We start from the raw sequence: 16,234 nt of genomic DNA, 5'->3' as shown, positions 1-16,234 counted from the left end.
TGGTCCACCTCCTTTGGCGCTATGAATTGATTGCGTGCTGGAAATTTGTTGTCTTTGATTGATTTCGCTTAACTTGTGCGTGTCGCCCGGGCGTATGCGTAATATTTTCGTTTAGAAGAAGCTGTGGTCCCCCCAGCGATGTCAGCGGCATAGTCAGGATTCTTTTGAGGCGGGGATATTTTATATCATAGTGTTAAGCATGCTTAGGATTTTAAATAAAGGGGGGTATGGGTTTACTTAAAACACCCCCTGCCTACGCCCCTGATCAAGGTATGGGCATACATATTAGAAAGCGCTGTGTGTGGAATACAATAGAGAACAGTTGTCATTGGTTGTGGGCACCCTATGCCGCATACTGTGCGTGTGGCGGCAGAGCTATTGCAGTAGAGGAAGCTGCGTTAGCGGAATCATTTATTCTGTTTTCCTAATGGGATTCAACAGTTTAAGAAAAGTATATTATAGATTACAAGCAATGTAGCCCGACTTGACTTACCATTAAATGCACAAATCGCCGTTCCGAGCTGAACTCCGCTGAGCTGAACTGAAACGGAGAGCAGAGAAGGGGAGCTGTTAGCATTGATTAGCGTCTAATGTACAAACACGACGGATTGTGCACGGCACGGATTGAAAGCGGGACTGAGACCGAAACCGAAACCGAAACTGAATCTCAGACTGGGTTCAGAGTGGATCGACGGGCCCATCAATAATTGCGGCTTACGGCCATCTATTATGTGTGTTTACTGTGTGTAAAGACGATTGATGGTTATTGATTAGGCGAACGACCCCCTCCCCTAGGCTCCCCGATATATGGCATTATTTCTGCTGTACTGGAGACTCTGTGGATGAATGCGAACGCGGACTTTAATGCGACTATAGCTATATGGCTGTGCCATGAATCATCGCGAAAACAAGAGAAGAAACGATGCTAAAAACAAAACTCGCGTAGGTAGCGCCAATTTTTTAGGCAAACATAAGTATAAGTAAGCCCCGCCAAAGCAAACCAAGCCAAACCAAGCCAAACCAAACCAAACCATAACCAAAACCAACCCGAAAAACAAAGCAGTCGCATTGAGTTCATTGACTGAAAGACACCCTGTTCGGGATGATCGAAAATTAATCGAAATTTAAGTAATAGAAACGGAACTAGAGTATAAAATCACTTTTAAGCAATGAAGTTGGTATCTCCATCGAAAGGAGTGCACAATGCTTCTGGAATTTTATGGAATGCCCATTCCCTCATAAAGGGTACGAAATCTAAACGAAAAAATTCAAATGAGTTAGCTGAATAAAATACACCCTGTTTGAAATAAAAAATAAATTAAAGTTAAGGGATAATCAAGTTAATTCAAAAACAGTTGAAATAACCAACCAAATAAAAAATTAAAATTATTTGATAAACTAAATAAATAGGGTTTTCAATAGTCTTTTTTATGTTGTATTGATATAGCAAAACCCATATACCTCCCCAGTAATTGGTACCAAATCCAAGCCAACGGCGGACAGAGACTGTCCATTAATTTGGCTTAAATCTCGAATCTCTCGGTGGGGATTTGTTTATTTGTTTATTCGACTTTATGTGGCCAGCAGAAATTCTCCCGGTGCTGAAACTTTGTATTTGGTTTGGTCTTCGAAATCGCCTCCGGAACCGCTACTTCATTTGCATCGATTGTGTTATTTACACCGACCGAAAATTGCATCTTCTGTTTGCGCTCTTTAATGTCATTAATTTGTTTTCGGAGCCCCGAACAAGTGGCTCCGGCGATTGGGGATAGGATTGGGGATTGGACTACCTGGCAACCCAGTGGCTGCCGTTTCGGATTTTTGGTTTTTGTTATTTTGTGCGAATTTTCGCGTTGAATTTCGCATTGAAATGTGCAAAAAACCCAATTAGGTGCAATTAACAGCAATTTTGTTGCGCTGCGGGCCAAAAAGGAGTGCGCCGAGGCGAATTGAAGTGCTGAAATGCTGAAAGCCTGATTGAAGAGGAAAGTTTTAAGGGAGCTCTTGGCTGGGGCCCGAAAAGGCAATATGCGTGAATCGAATGGAGCGTAAAGGATCACTTAGCCATGGTCTTATAGGGGGCATTTATCATGAAACTACATATGAAGAAAAATAACTCAATTTGGCTGATAAAAGAAAGTCGCAAAAGGACTAGCCATAAACATATACAACATTTAACAAACAAGTATTTTGAATGCGAATTGAAAGGAAGTCTGCGCCAAGACAAACTGAAATCCTGTCTAACCAGAATTGGCCGAAAGTATAAATTGGGTAGAATATATTATACGACTAAACGGCTTGTACGCCATCCAAAGGCTATAAATATCGGATATTTCGGTTTCAATTCAAGACTCTAGCATACAGATTGTATCTGAAAGTGAGCTGCTAACTTGTTTGCCACAGGAAAACCTGGCCCCTCCGTTGACTTGCAGTAATTACCGGGGCTTGGTAAGGGAAATGCATGGGATGTGCTGTTTTATGGCCTCATCAGCGGTAATATTCAATTCAAACTCGTAATATCGAACATCAAATGGGAATGGAAATGGGCATAGATATAGGTGCAGATGTAGATACATCCGTAGATATGGGAATGGAAGTGGAGATGCGATGCGGCGACCTTGACTCTCCAAATGAACGGAGGAGAACAAAGCTAGAGATAGAGTCTCCAAATGGGGGGCAATTTGTGTGTGGCTTTAATGTCCATTCGGGGGCAATTAACCAGCAACGACAACTCTGCTGCTCTACAGTACGAAACAATTTCAATTTTCGGCTGGCAAGCGGCACACACATTAAGAATTATTTAATTAAGTGATTTTAATTTCGCTTTTTCGCCGTTTGCCTTCCAACCACTTGAGACGCCGATGCTGATTGTCTAATTTCATTAGTCTAGGCGAAAGGGGGGCACTCGGAGTGAATGAAACGCGGCAACTGGCATTGTGCCAGTCAAACGCTCGCTTTGACCCACTGTGCGCTCGCTTTGTCAATTAGAATTTAGAATTTGACCTCTCTGCACTTTAGTTGCTAGCCGGGCAGGGAAATGGGGGTTTCGGATTGGATCGGATCGAATTGAATCTAAATCGAAATCGAAATCGGTTCATTGCGTGGGACTGTCCGACATAAATCACACTTGAGTGCCGCCGCCAGCAGAAATAATCGCTTAATTAGCCATCGCTCAAAGTCCAATTCGAATTGCACCTTCGTTTTAAATGGCTTCCCGACTGGCGCCTGGCGAAAATCAATCCGTTGGCAGTCGAAACGGGGAAATTGCCAAAAAGTACACAACTTGACATTGTAACAAACACAGTGGGTTACCCCTTGGCTGACCAACAGAAAAGAGAGCATATCATTTTAGATAATATGCGATCTAGGTATGGAAATTATCTTGGCCTTTCTTGAATAATCCTCCATCCTGCATGGTAGTAATATATATGATCTTAAGTATGTTAATCTGAAAATTGGTATTCTACAAACAGATGTACTTTTTATATATAATTATCTTAGTTTATACGGATCTCTAAGAAGCTTGATATATGATCTTAAGTATGCTAAGCTGAAAATTGGTATACTACATATAGATGTACACTTCGGTCATATGTAACAATCCCATAATTATAAAAACCTCTAAGGGTTCTCAACCCTATATTAAGGTCTTAAGCTGCAAACTGGTATGTTTGTGGATTACATGGTATATCACCGAATAGGAACATCGAACATAGTTACAACCAGCAAAGTATATACTTATTTTAGTTTTAGAGAGCAGGGTTTCGTAGGCTTTTTAGTACTGGCCGCCCGAACCCCTGGGAGCTGGATCTGCCATGACTTATGGGGCTGGGGGGCCATCATAATCGGAGAACGGGGCGTGGCCGGGGCTTAGAGGCCCTCGACTGGGCGACCTTCGCTCAACTTCGGCGACTTACAAAAAACCTTTTTTCAACGCTGGAATTTCGGGTTTTGTCTCTGACTTTCTGGCTTTGCGGGCCGTGTGGGCTTTGTTTTGTCGGCTTCTAATGCTTCCGGTTCCACTCCTCAGATCGCAAGATGTGTGTAAGTTGTGTTGTAAGTCGAAGGCCTTGCCATGGCGATAAGATATGGCCAGATACTGCCGTGGAGCTCGCATTGATTACCCGACTTGGCCTGGCCAATTTGGTGGCAGAGTACGCTGGCGACCATTAAAAAGTCATTACAAAAGCACAGCACACATGTGTTTTAAGGGGGCAGAGGGGGCACTCAGACAAGTACCTGGCATAATTGCAGAGGGGCTATCAAAAGGTTTGGCCCGCACACGGGAAGTTCCATGCCCAAGCCGAGTTTTTGGATTTCCGCTACGAGTCGTCGTCGTCGTCGCCATGTCTGCCCCCCCCTTTTTGGGGGGAAATCCCCCCTTTCGGCCGGAGCCCATGTGTGTTCCCGTGATGATCACTTAAAGGGCTTTGGATTGACTTGTACTCATATTTGCCCATTGATAATGAACGTCAATTATCGTGTGCCCGTTTGTTTGCCTTGCCTCGCTTTCGGGCCAAAGGCATTTATAATTTTTTTCCCCCATTTTTTTTGTATTTTACTATGGCTCCAACTCGGCTCAGTTCCCTCAGAGCCCCGTCTTATCGCCACTGCGGGCTTATTAAGCCCAGACGGGCCGAACGCCTCGGCCAACCCGTGATGTTGTGTGCAGTAACCGTAGTGTAAGTTGACCGTGACTCAGTTTGGTCAACAAGTATTTTCACATATTTTCCAATCCAGTGCATTTCTTCCTCATATCATATAGGGTTCTTGGAAGCCAGGAAGAAGAACTTTAGATAAGCCTATCTGTGTAAATTCACGAAAGAAATAAATCGCATGGCCACTTTTAAACTAAACCTGTACTTCCTTTGTATGGTAAAGTTATGGCTGAAACTGGGCAATAGGGATAGTTTCGGAAGTGTAGAAAAGGGCTAACTATCCGAATAGTAAAAATAGTAAAATAATCATAACTTACTACTACACTGGTCACTTTGCTCACACGTTGCTTTGTGTGTAAATAACCCTAAAAATACTTGGCACTTTTCCGCCCCCGAAGAACTCGGATCTCAGATCTCCATAAATTTTGGGCGCTTTGTGTGGCGTGTCGTCTTTGATCTTTCGGCGAAAGAAATACAATGGAATTTATTTGCCACCTGAGAGCAGAGCCGCATCTTCGGACCCCAAGAGATCAGAGGGGAACCAGTATATGTAAATGAGCGCCAATAAATTCGGAGCAATATCATTTTCCGCACCGTTTTCAAGGCGATCTTGGCACACTTTGAGCATAAATTTGGACTGGCTGCGTTGCATATCCCTGTATCTGAACAGTGGGTGGCTGCGGATGGATCTCGTTGGGCGCCGCCTTGTGGCGTTGTCGCAGCTCAAATCGGCCGGCATTATTGTAGTAATTGATTGATTGATTAACTTGCAGTCGGTAATTGAATCGAGAAGTGGCCGCCGGGCATGTGCCGCTGCAATGGGCGTGGCACTCGGCGATCGGTCGTGTTGCTTTTGTTTGTTCGCTGCTTACAACAGTTGTCGCTTCAATGTCGCCGCTTTTCAGTTGCAAATTAATGCTGACAATGCAGCAGAAATAGATACGGCCAGAGCGCCGGCTCGGTGCTATAGCTACATGTGCACATCCGATCTTGATCTATCTATCTCGCTGTCTGGCTGTCTAGCTATCCGCTGCGAAATGGAACAATCGCTCCAGCACAGTCGAGTACATATATTTCGCAAACACATCCAACAAAAGGCCATAAAACAATCGTAAAAGGCCTGTGACAAGCTCATGAAAGTAATACAAAGTAACCACAAAGTGAGAAGAACTCAAATCACTCCGAGAATTGTACAAAAAAGTTCGGAACGGGGTAAAAACGTTGTGTTGCTGTAATTCAATTTATAAGTAGGGGTACCTCCAAAGCACCTCGCCGTGATTATGATTATCATTATGATGACGAGACAACAAACATTTGATTGCGTTCGGCTGTTGTTTTTGTTGCCACTGCCTTTCTGGGGGCTTTATGGTATTTTAATTTATTTTGAATACCAAATGAATTGCTTATTGTTTTAAATGGAGGTTCGGATGGGTTTGTTTCGATTGCTAATTAGCATAGCAGAAACAAGTTGAACAAAGCTCGGAAATACAAACTAAAATAAATAGAGACAGAGGTAGAAGTAGGAACAAACAAAAGAGCGGGGGAAAATGAAGAAATACTAAAGAGAAACTAGTTTCGACTAATGAATGGCGGTGTGCGTGAATGGGAAGTTGCAGATACAGATGGAAAAAGATACTTTTATATATATGAACATATAGAAGAAGCATAGAGAGAATATGGCGAATGAAATGCCAATGAACCAAAGAGGCCGAATAGCTATTTTTCTTTATTTCTTGCCGCTCATTTGATTTGCTTTGAATAATTTATGAATGCTTTTGCCATTTGGCGAATGCAAAAGTAGGAAAACGATTCGCCACCAAAGACTTATGGCCACTGGCCATTCGAAAGTCGCCAGTCGGAAATGGAAATGGGAATTGGAATTGGAATCGGAATGAAAATGGGAAAGGCTGGGCGAACAGGGCGTGGATTTGGGATAGCGATTGAAATTGGATTCAAGACTCGGCTGTGGTACTGCACTTCAAAATCGGTCAGCGTGTCAGCAGGGAAGCGCTTGGTGACTAATAGAAAAACTTGCTACTTTGCTGGCGAATTTTTCTTAGTCAAGCTTAGCAAGATATATCGACTACTCCCACCCACACCCACCAGTCCGCACACCCACACACTCCGGGGCAGCAAAGTGTAACGAAGTTAGAAATCCACACACACAAAAAGCGAAAAAAAAACAAAAAGCTTTTAACGCCCACGCCAAGGCCAGAGCTAATTTGCATATCTCGACGCGCATACTCGAAGCCCGAAACAAAAAAAACTAACAACCAAAAACACCAAATAAAAAACCGGCGAGAAAACGGCGAGTCTCTGTTCTACATGCCCGAAAGTACATAAATACATAAGAGTGGTTTCAAAATGGAGACAGCTCAATAAACTCCTCGAATGGATGGGGACGGAAGGCGCCAGCTGGGCAGGAAAGTCGCGCTCTAAATTGCTGGCAAATCCAGAAATTTCGTTGATGTGGGGGCCCTCAAATAGGATAGATATAGGATAGACCCTTGTATAACTATTAACCCTTTACCTATTTAATTGCATGTGGATAGAGGGTGCCAGGTGGTCGGAAACTCGGGCGGTTGGGCGGTTCGAAAATCCAGAAAATTCTAAGTCGGAGTCACCAAATTGACTTTTCACATATATACCTATTTATTTGCATATATATTTTAGCTTTACTTAAATATTTTACACTACCTATTTGGGGGGGTGCCAGGTGGTAGAAAAACTTGGTCAACTTTAAAAGTTCGAAAATCAAAAAATTTTTGTATTCGGGGTCACCAAGTGGGTTACTTATACAATGCACCGATTGGACCCATTAATATATATTAAACATCTAATTGAAAACGTGTTAACCCTTACAAATAGCTAAATCTTTAATTTCAAGCTATCTTTGCTTTGGCTTGGGGTGTCAACGACCTATTGGCAATGGTTGGGGTCGTCACATGCCAAGATATAACCTTTGGTATCCATTGTACAAGGTGTTTTTGCCCAGTCCTAACTGGAAACGAATGTTCCGGGCTTACGTGGGCACAATTCAGAGCTGCAATCACGAAAATCACCCCATGCTGGTGGGCTAGCCGTGAAACCGTGACCCGCGTCGGGGTCACCAGCTGGCCTATGCTAAATTTCGGCGCCTATGCTGCGGATACCCATGCTAATGTATACGCCACATACCCAGCTACAATGGTGCCATGTCCATGTGCGTGTGTAACTAAATACAATGCAAATTTCCTTCGACTCAATTACTCAAAAGCAAGAACAACAGCAAATGTCGAAATACATTATCACACAGACACACAGGCAGCGCAACGCACATGCAAATTATATATATTTTACACCCCCATGACGTTGCAGGGGCATAATTAATTAGTTGTACGGGGCACGGAACTTGGACCGACTCGACTGTTCGGGTTCTCGGATTCTCGGCTCTTGCTCCGTTTTTTTCGGTTTTTGGGTCTTGTGCTAATGAGTCCATATTGTGCGAGAGGCAGCAACAAATACGGAGACAGCCAAACAAACATCGCACAAACTAAACGGAAACGTGGCCAAAAGCAGGCAATCAGTGTTGCCGAATTGCTTTGAAATAGCACAACTTTGTGAAAATCAGGCAAAGCTATAAATTAATAAAAGATATGTTAGAATTGTAGCTGAACCCTCGAGTTTAGAGTTTGAAACCCAGGTGGGGTGACAACCCTGGCAGAGCTACATACTAAAATTGTGATGGATTGTTATACTTGTATACAAGAATTGTGCCTAAAAAGTGCCTGATGTGTTCCTTTTTAATTTCGAAAACCAGATGGGCTGACAACCCTGGCACAGCAAGCTATTAAAATGGATTCCCGCCGGACTTCCTGGCCATATCATATTACCGTCTTTCCTCCTCTGTGTGCGTCTGTCCTCCTGTTTGCCTGATGGACATGACCCAAAAACCAACAACGGGGTAAGTGACCCATAAAACACGATATGCAGCAGCGAAAGTGATGACACGGAGCAGAAAGAGAAAGAGGCGAAGGCGAGAGGCAGAGGCAGAGGGAGAAAGAAAGAAGCCAAACCTTCTGGTTTCGGGCCAAGCCCTCGCGCACACTGCATTAATATGATTAGCAGGAAGATACACATACACCATACAGAGCCTGAGGAAGGAGCCAGGCCAAGCCAAGCCAAGCCAAACTAATGCCATTTCCTGGAACGCGCCCAATGTCGGCGGAAGGTCACTCTCGGGCGCCGTGGGACAGCAGTTGACCTACCATATGGCCAAGGCACCATGCCACCATACCAACGTATCACCGCACCACCGAAAAACCCGAATAGAATTCACCCACCGGCTCCGAAAGAGTGGCTCCGAGTGCAGCCCACGTGCTAAGAGCCAAGATGTACATGGGTGGGGGGCTATAAGATCCGAGGGGCTATATAAACACACATAAATCTAGCTGTGTGGGCCGACTTCAAATACACTAGCTACGGAAGTGCAGCCGCCAACGCTGCCGCAAAAGTACATATGTAACGTACATAGCTGGAATTTTTTGTTACTCCAAAAAACCCTGTTCAGACTGACCAACTTTATTATAATGGATTACACTCATATAACGTTATTATTATAATAGATATGTTTTTGTAAGCTATGTTTCTCCTAGCTTTTAAGCAACAACTTATGTGATATATCATCTTCTAGATCAAGACTTTTAGGAAGGGGTATTAAAGATTTAAAATACTTTTTTTGATAGTATATATTACTTGTTATATATTATATTATATTTTATAATTTTGTAAGGATACAAATCTTGAAGAAGTTTAATCCACATATATCTAACTCTTCAAAACTCTTTCTTTTTTTGATATTTAAAATAAGTGGAGAGCTTTATGTGATTAATTCTCAAATAACCCATTTTCTTTTATAACTTTTACGAACATTTTGTGGAGGAAGTTTCTCAAACCTGATGCTCATTTATCACCCGCTCCGTCCATCAGATTGGTTCAACATTCAATTTCCCTATGCAAATTAACAGCACAACATCTTTGTCTGGCTTTTTGTTGTGTTTTTGGATTTATTTATTTTGTTTTCTGTTGCTTTTTGGCTTTGGTTATCTTTGTACTTTTCGAGTTTGGACCTTGAACAAGGTGAAGTTGATTGCTAAGTTGTTGTTGCTAATGCTGACCGCAGCTATTGTTGTCTACTCTCTGGCGTTGTTGTTGTTTTGAAGCTCAAAGTTAACGAAACGAGTCGAAAGAGGAGGAAGCATAAACAATGCGAGGAAAACGAAAAAATTCACACCTCCGAAAGCATGTGAGATGAGCCAAACGAAAGACAACACGGCGGATGCTTAATCCCGAAGATGCAGCAATCAATCAACGATTGGGCGAGCGACGGATTGCATTTAATTAACAGCTTCGACCAGAAATGGAAAGTAATTTGCTTAAATTTTAATTGGTTTTGGTTTTTACTGCTTTTATTAAACGCGTATTTTTTATACCTATTTGTTCACCTCCACCTGGCTTCGGCTTATTTTTACCTGTTATGCTAAAATTATCTCCAGCTTAGTGTGCATTTAAATTCTTGCCAACCCCCTTCCCCTCCCGCTCGTTAACTGGGAATCCATTTAAATTTTTGTGCAATTTTTGTTTTTTGTTTGCTCTGTAGCTGCTTAATTTTATATTGCGCAATGAATTTCGCCGCATCCAGATACATACGTATGAGGCCACAGATACAGATACAGATACATTTGAACCCGCGCACGAGGTGACAAATTGCCTTTTGATGTTGGCAACGCAATCAGGCGACCTTGAAGCTGCATCTAACCCCATTATCCGCCCCACTCCCCCAATCATTTTCCAGGCAGCAAATTGTTTTGTCAAATTTTTCTTTGTTTCAAATAAATTACGAATAATTCGGGTGCTTTGAGTTCTTTGTTTGCTCCCGCCGACAATCCATAAAAAAATTACTCGACAAAGTGAAGGAAAATGAAAAACGAGCAGCTTGAGTTTTCCCATATTTAAGCAACAACCTTCAACCTCTGCTTCCCCTGTGCTCTTTTAATTGTTATATAATTAAGATGCGAACTGTTATTATATTCTATTATTAATAACAATCGCTGGTGTATTTTTGGAGCATCCGACAGTTTTTCCATCTCGTTTTAGTTTTTTTTTTGGCAACTCTTCTTTTTTGTCTGATTTTTACTGTCTGATTTTATGGATCAAAAAGCGTAACACCGACGGGCGGACAAATATCATAAACATCCAACAAAAGCGATTCCCCCTTTTCCTCCAGCTCTGCCCATCGCAGCGGAAAGTCATTAACAACCGAGCTCCGATTCGGCTTCGGATTTGGATTCTCGGATACGGATTCGGATTCGGATTCGGGCTTCTAATGAGTTTGCCAGCCATTTGTCTTGCGAATGTAGGGGGGATAACTAAGCTACGCAGCTGAAAAATGTTTTCTTGGCCCGGGATACATACGTGTAGGGTAATAAAGAGCTTTGATCTGGGGGTTCTGAAGGGGATGGCTCAGCTAATGTTGATGGGCTTGCCCTTGAAAATCCCCATTAGGCCCTTTTTGGGTCGGTTAAAAATGAAGTTGAGCTGTATGAAGGATCCCAAGTTCTGGGCAGAGCTTTAAGGAGGTAATGCCAAGTTTCCGCTTGGGTAAGAGAGATGTTTCATTTGTTTTAAATATTCTGAACATATATTTTAATATTATTTTTTGCAGATTTGATGTGATATGATACATGCTATGGCCTACAATTGTCTTCACAATATCATTAGCGATCCAAAACTTATCCGTGTGCTTTTAGTTGACTTCTTGGAAACCATCTTGATTTAAATTAATTTCGATTCCGAATAAGACTGAGTATTCGGGGATCTCCCTTTTCTGGGCATTGAGGGCAAAGATTTCCGAACTTGGCCACGCCCACAGCTTTACAAGCTCTCTAGTCGCATTTGATTTTTTCTTATTTTTCGGTTATTTGGGTTTTAATGGCCCACGCTTTGGTATTCTTCGTTTTGTAGGTTTTTTTCTGCTTCTCTTGAGGGCTGAAAACATGATTTTTGTGGCTGTTTCACTTCTTTTTTCGTCGGCAAGCGTGAGAAGCAACTAACTGATCGTTGGAACTTGGCTCGGAACCCCGCCCCCGGCAAACCCGCCCCTGGGCTCAGTTAACAAGCACCGCCACATTTCAAGTTCAATTTGAATCTGAATTTGAATTTGTCGTTCCCGAGCTACGTGCGATGAAAGCAAAAGTTGAGGCAGCTCCGCAACCCCTGCTCGAGTCCCAACCCCCTTTGACAGGGCCTCTGCCCGCGTTTTGGGCCATTAAAGCGCAGCAGAGCGTGACGCCGACTGCAATTGAAATGACAAAGAGAAAGAGAGAGAGAAAGCGTACAGTAGACCTCGCCACAGTGAAATATGAATTTACATTACCAAAAAGAAAAATTTGATTTTTTTGATATATGATTTATGCTTTTTTGATTATGCCTCTGACAATAGTTTACCCTATTTCCATTTCCATGTTTTTTAAATTATCGAGCGGGTCCTGTAGCTGCCGAGGGTGATACAAAGAGATGGGGGAGTGCGTGTGTGCTGCGAGGGGGTGCCAAAAAGGGGGTGGCATGTCAACGAATCGTAATTTATTGATCAGCGTATAAAAAGAGTATAGAATAGAACAAGAACAATAACAAGAAAACGACAAAGTAAATGAAAAAAAATAAAAGCCAGCGACAGCGCATAAGAAAGGAAAGAAAGAGGGAGAACTTGGCGTTCGCATCGGGTCCCCTCATTATTTTTTGGCAAAAATAAATTAGAATTAGATACACACACTCGGATACAAAGATACTGAGATACAGTCCGCCAAGAAATGCGTAGATACAGAATACAAAATACAGAATACGAAACGACGACACATTTCCAGTTTAGCCAAAAAAAATCGGGGAACTGGCGGGGCCACGGATACGCGGTCTCTCACATATGGCTGCAATTAAGTAATTTTTGGAGCAACAACAGCGAATAATGATATATAGACGAAACATGCTAGACATAGAACGCGAGAAACTGGCCGAAGAGCTGAGAAAAAAATGAGAAAGAAATACGAAATTAAGTATAAAACGAAACGAAAATTCGACAATTAAACCGAAAAATCGTGAAGAAGAAGTGGAGAGGCAAAAGCCGACCCCACATGAAATTTTTGTGTTTGACTCTGCCCCCAGTACCTCCATATAATATCCCCCAAACAGATGTGTTCAGATTGTTAGCACTATGTTTTTCGCACGATCTCATATAAGTATCTCATAGTTTTTATAAGAAGAAAGTCCAAGCCATGTAGTTGAATCTTCAAGAAACACGTATGTAATCTTGATCCAACACCGGTTGCTTTGAAGTTCTCGATCTTATTGGCTGCCCTATTGTAGCCATAAATTGTATTAAATATGCTAATGAGGTAGTTTACCTATTCACTCTATCGAACGTACTCAGTAGTCGGTTTATTTATTTTGCGAGTCTGGTAGTCATCCCAAAATTTTCCAAATTACCTTATTTGCACTGCCATAAAGTGAAGGCACAAAGGGTTTTTCGAAAATGTAGGAATAAAGAGTAAACACTATTAGTGTGACCGCATCTGTATTTCCCCCTTTCACACACTTGCGTGTTACACACACTTGGTCACACACATCCAAAACAAACAAAGTTAGATTGCCTCCTCTTCTGCTTCTTTTTACTTCGCTCTTTTCACTCCAAACTGCTGTTCTTATTCTCATTATTGTTATTTCTTGTTACTTTTATTATTGCTGGAAAATAAGCAGCTACAACAACAACGGAGACAGCACTGGTGAGAGAAAGAGAAACAGAATCAGAATCAGAAACAGCCGTAGCCAAAAAAAAATTTAATGTGCTTCAAGGTTAGCCGAAAAGCAGCGCCGTCGACGTCGAAAGCAAAGCGCACGGAACGGAAAAAAATAACAAAAATTAACGAAAAAACATTGTACAAAAAAATGAACAACAACGTGTACGCCAAAAAAGAACGCACAACAAAATAAAATTCGTGATGAATTTTAAACAATGAAAACAAACAACAAACAAATGTTCAGATAGGGATGTGGTGGGGATAATGGACGGGGTGGGCGGAGGGCGGGGGCCAAGGAGAGGTTAGGGCAAAGGTTATACGCAAACATTTTGGGGAGAAAGAGAGCGAGAAGCGCCACGGGGACGGGCCATCGGTCCCAACCAAGCTGCAAACTTTTCGAAATGTGCTAGAAACAATGTTTTACACTTGTTCTGATAGTCCGCGAGGGATCCATCTAGGATCGAAACTTTCTTTATATATTATAAATTACATTATAAAAGGGATTCCTAATTTAAGCTGATTATAAGCTGTTTTTTGTTATGTTGCAAAATATATATGCTGGAGAAGGAGGTCTGGGGACCTATCCCCAATCGATCCCAACTGAGCCTTACTTTACACGCTAGGCCATTCTTCTGGGGCTGCTTCTTCTCCAGTTTCACTTGAGGAGAATCGCTATTTGTGAAGCTTTGCGGGCCTCGCATTTTCGGCTGTCGACAAGTTGACAAATGGCAAACCGGTTTCGGCTTTTGGCCAAGCTCAAACCCCCTCACAGACCCCCTTCTGCCCCGACAGCAACCAGCACTCTTTTGGAACGGAGTAAATATATAAATGAAATACTCGTTAGCAAATCAAAATGCATAAGAAACAAACCTAACAGATTTCGACCGGCCGGACGGGAAAAGAAAGCGCGTGGGCGAGCCGGCATCGAAAAGTATCGAACCGGGAATTGGGAATTGGGAATCGCGTTTGCGATGGCGCTTGGAAGCGGGAATCGCGGCGAGGATAGGCTCTGCGCACAAAACATCAATTGGCTAATCAATTTGCCCAAAAGTGAATTGGACGAATTAAGCTGATTGCCAGCCGGCGATGCGGGCTTCGATGTTTCACCCTTCCCCTGGGGATTACAAATACTTCCCAGTCTTTGGATTGCTTTTATTCTCCTCCATGCGCTGTTCGGGGTGGAGTTGGTACGTGTCCATCTTAATTTATTTACTAAAAATCAAATACATTTTCGAAAAATTCCCCTTCTGATAAAATAAACCTATGCCAACAGTCAACTAGTCCCTTTCCGTATAAGACACTTCATAGATTCCTACCAATTTGTTTTGTTATTTTTCAGTAAAGACTCTTAGTTAGTTTTCAGGATCATTATGTTTTCTGGTTCAATTTCTAGTTTAGACCTTACAGTTCTGAGTTCAGATGGAAGTTCCTTGTTGCTGCCCGCCCCTATTGCACCTCTGGCCACCCACCTCTGCGTAGGCCCCTACCAGCCCATCCCAACCCCCAGTTCGATGTAGTATATGTGGTGTTGGTCAAATCTGTTGAAATGTTTACATGTGCCGCATGCATTGCGCACTGCAAACAGAGGGATTCCACCAGGGGGTTCCACCTGGTGGTATTCGTATGCGCACATAGATGTTTGCGGTGACAATTTTCATTGCTTTGGGAGCACACATGTGCTTGCACCCAGTGTACGTCGCACATATTTTTGTGGAAATTATTCACGAAAACGCCTGACAGTTTTGTGTCGACCGCCGCAACTTTTGACAGCCATCTCCGCATCGCATCGAGTGGATTTCGTATTCGAACTCGTGGTGCTCGGGGGATGGCAGCGACTGACTAGCCGAATATTGGGTTTGGGACTGGGACTGGGACTGGGACTGGGATGGTTCGGCGGTGTATGTGCGCTATATGGTTGGCTGCTCGGCTGAGGGTCTCGGGGTGCCTCGTACGGCCTGCCAAGGCCATAAACTAAGCCCAACTCCCAGGCCCCCAGCTTCAGTCCGGGCTCATTAATGCGCACTATGTGCTTAAAACGCCATTTGGGCGTTAGCCGACTGTCTTTCCAGCTGTCTTGTTTTTGTGCACAGAAGTGGATCTGAGGCACTGGAAGAATCGGATGGGATTGTACTATTTTCTCTGGCAACAACACTTTCCTAACAAAACTGTTCTTTTATACAAGAAATAAATCAATTATCATTCTTATGTGTGGTTGTTTTTCAGCCAGTTGGGGAACCCCTTTTGTTTTTCGCAGTGCGCACACATGTCCCAAACATCTTGTTTTTTTTTTGGAACATTAGACCCTTCTTCAGAAAATCCCCGCCCTGGAAGTGCCTCCCCCTGTCAGTTACTGTAACTACTGCGTCTTCGTCTGTCCTCTGTCCTCTGTCGACTGTTGTTGTGGACTGCCAACAATGGGCATCATTCATCGCTCATTCACTGGCACTGGCGCAGAGTTCTGGGGCACACAGAGCTCGTACATTGTACGCACTGTACACAGGGGCAGTCCCCGTCCCCTCCGCCCCCTTCAGTCCGCCGAAGGGGGTGGGGGGTTGGCCCAGAGTGGGGTGTGGCATTTTCCGCAGTTCTCTGGCATAAAAGGCGCAACTGGCAAATGCGATTCGGGATAAGTCCTTTGGCCTCCGAGGCCTGAATTCCAAGGGGTTGCTGGATTGCTATTTCGCTATATTACTATATTACTAGATTGCCATGTTTTTGGCCGTAGTTATCTAGGGGTGTGTGTGTGTG

At 43.1% G+C, this 16,234-nt stretch overlaps 1 protein-coding gene across 1 annotated transcript in view; it reads right to left on the bottom strand.

Annotated features, from left to right (window-relative positions):
• Positions 1-16,234, bottom strand: part of LOC108023401 (activating transcription factor 3) — a 36,901-nt gene that overhangs the window by 18,702 nt on the left and 1,965 nt on the right. Inside the window, exon 2 of the mRNA XM_017092851.3 lies at positions 494-541. The gene's annotated coding sequence lies outside the window, so the exon portion shown is untranslated. The remainder of the gene's footprint in view (positions 1-493; positions 542-16,234) is intronic.

Source organism: Drosophila biarmipes, chromosome X (genome assembly GCF_025231255.1).
Source record: "Drosophila biarmipes strain raj3 chromosome X, RU_DBia_V1.1, whole genome shotgun sequence".
NCBI lineage: Eukaryota > Metazoa > Arthropoda > Insecta > Diptera > Drosophilidae > Drosophila > Drosophila biarmipes.
The sequence above is the reverse complement of the archived record's forward strand: the minus strand, read 5'-3'. Positions and strand labels throughout refer to the sequence as shown.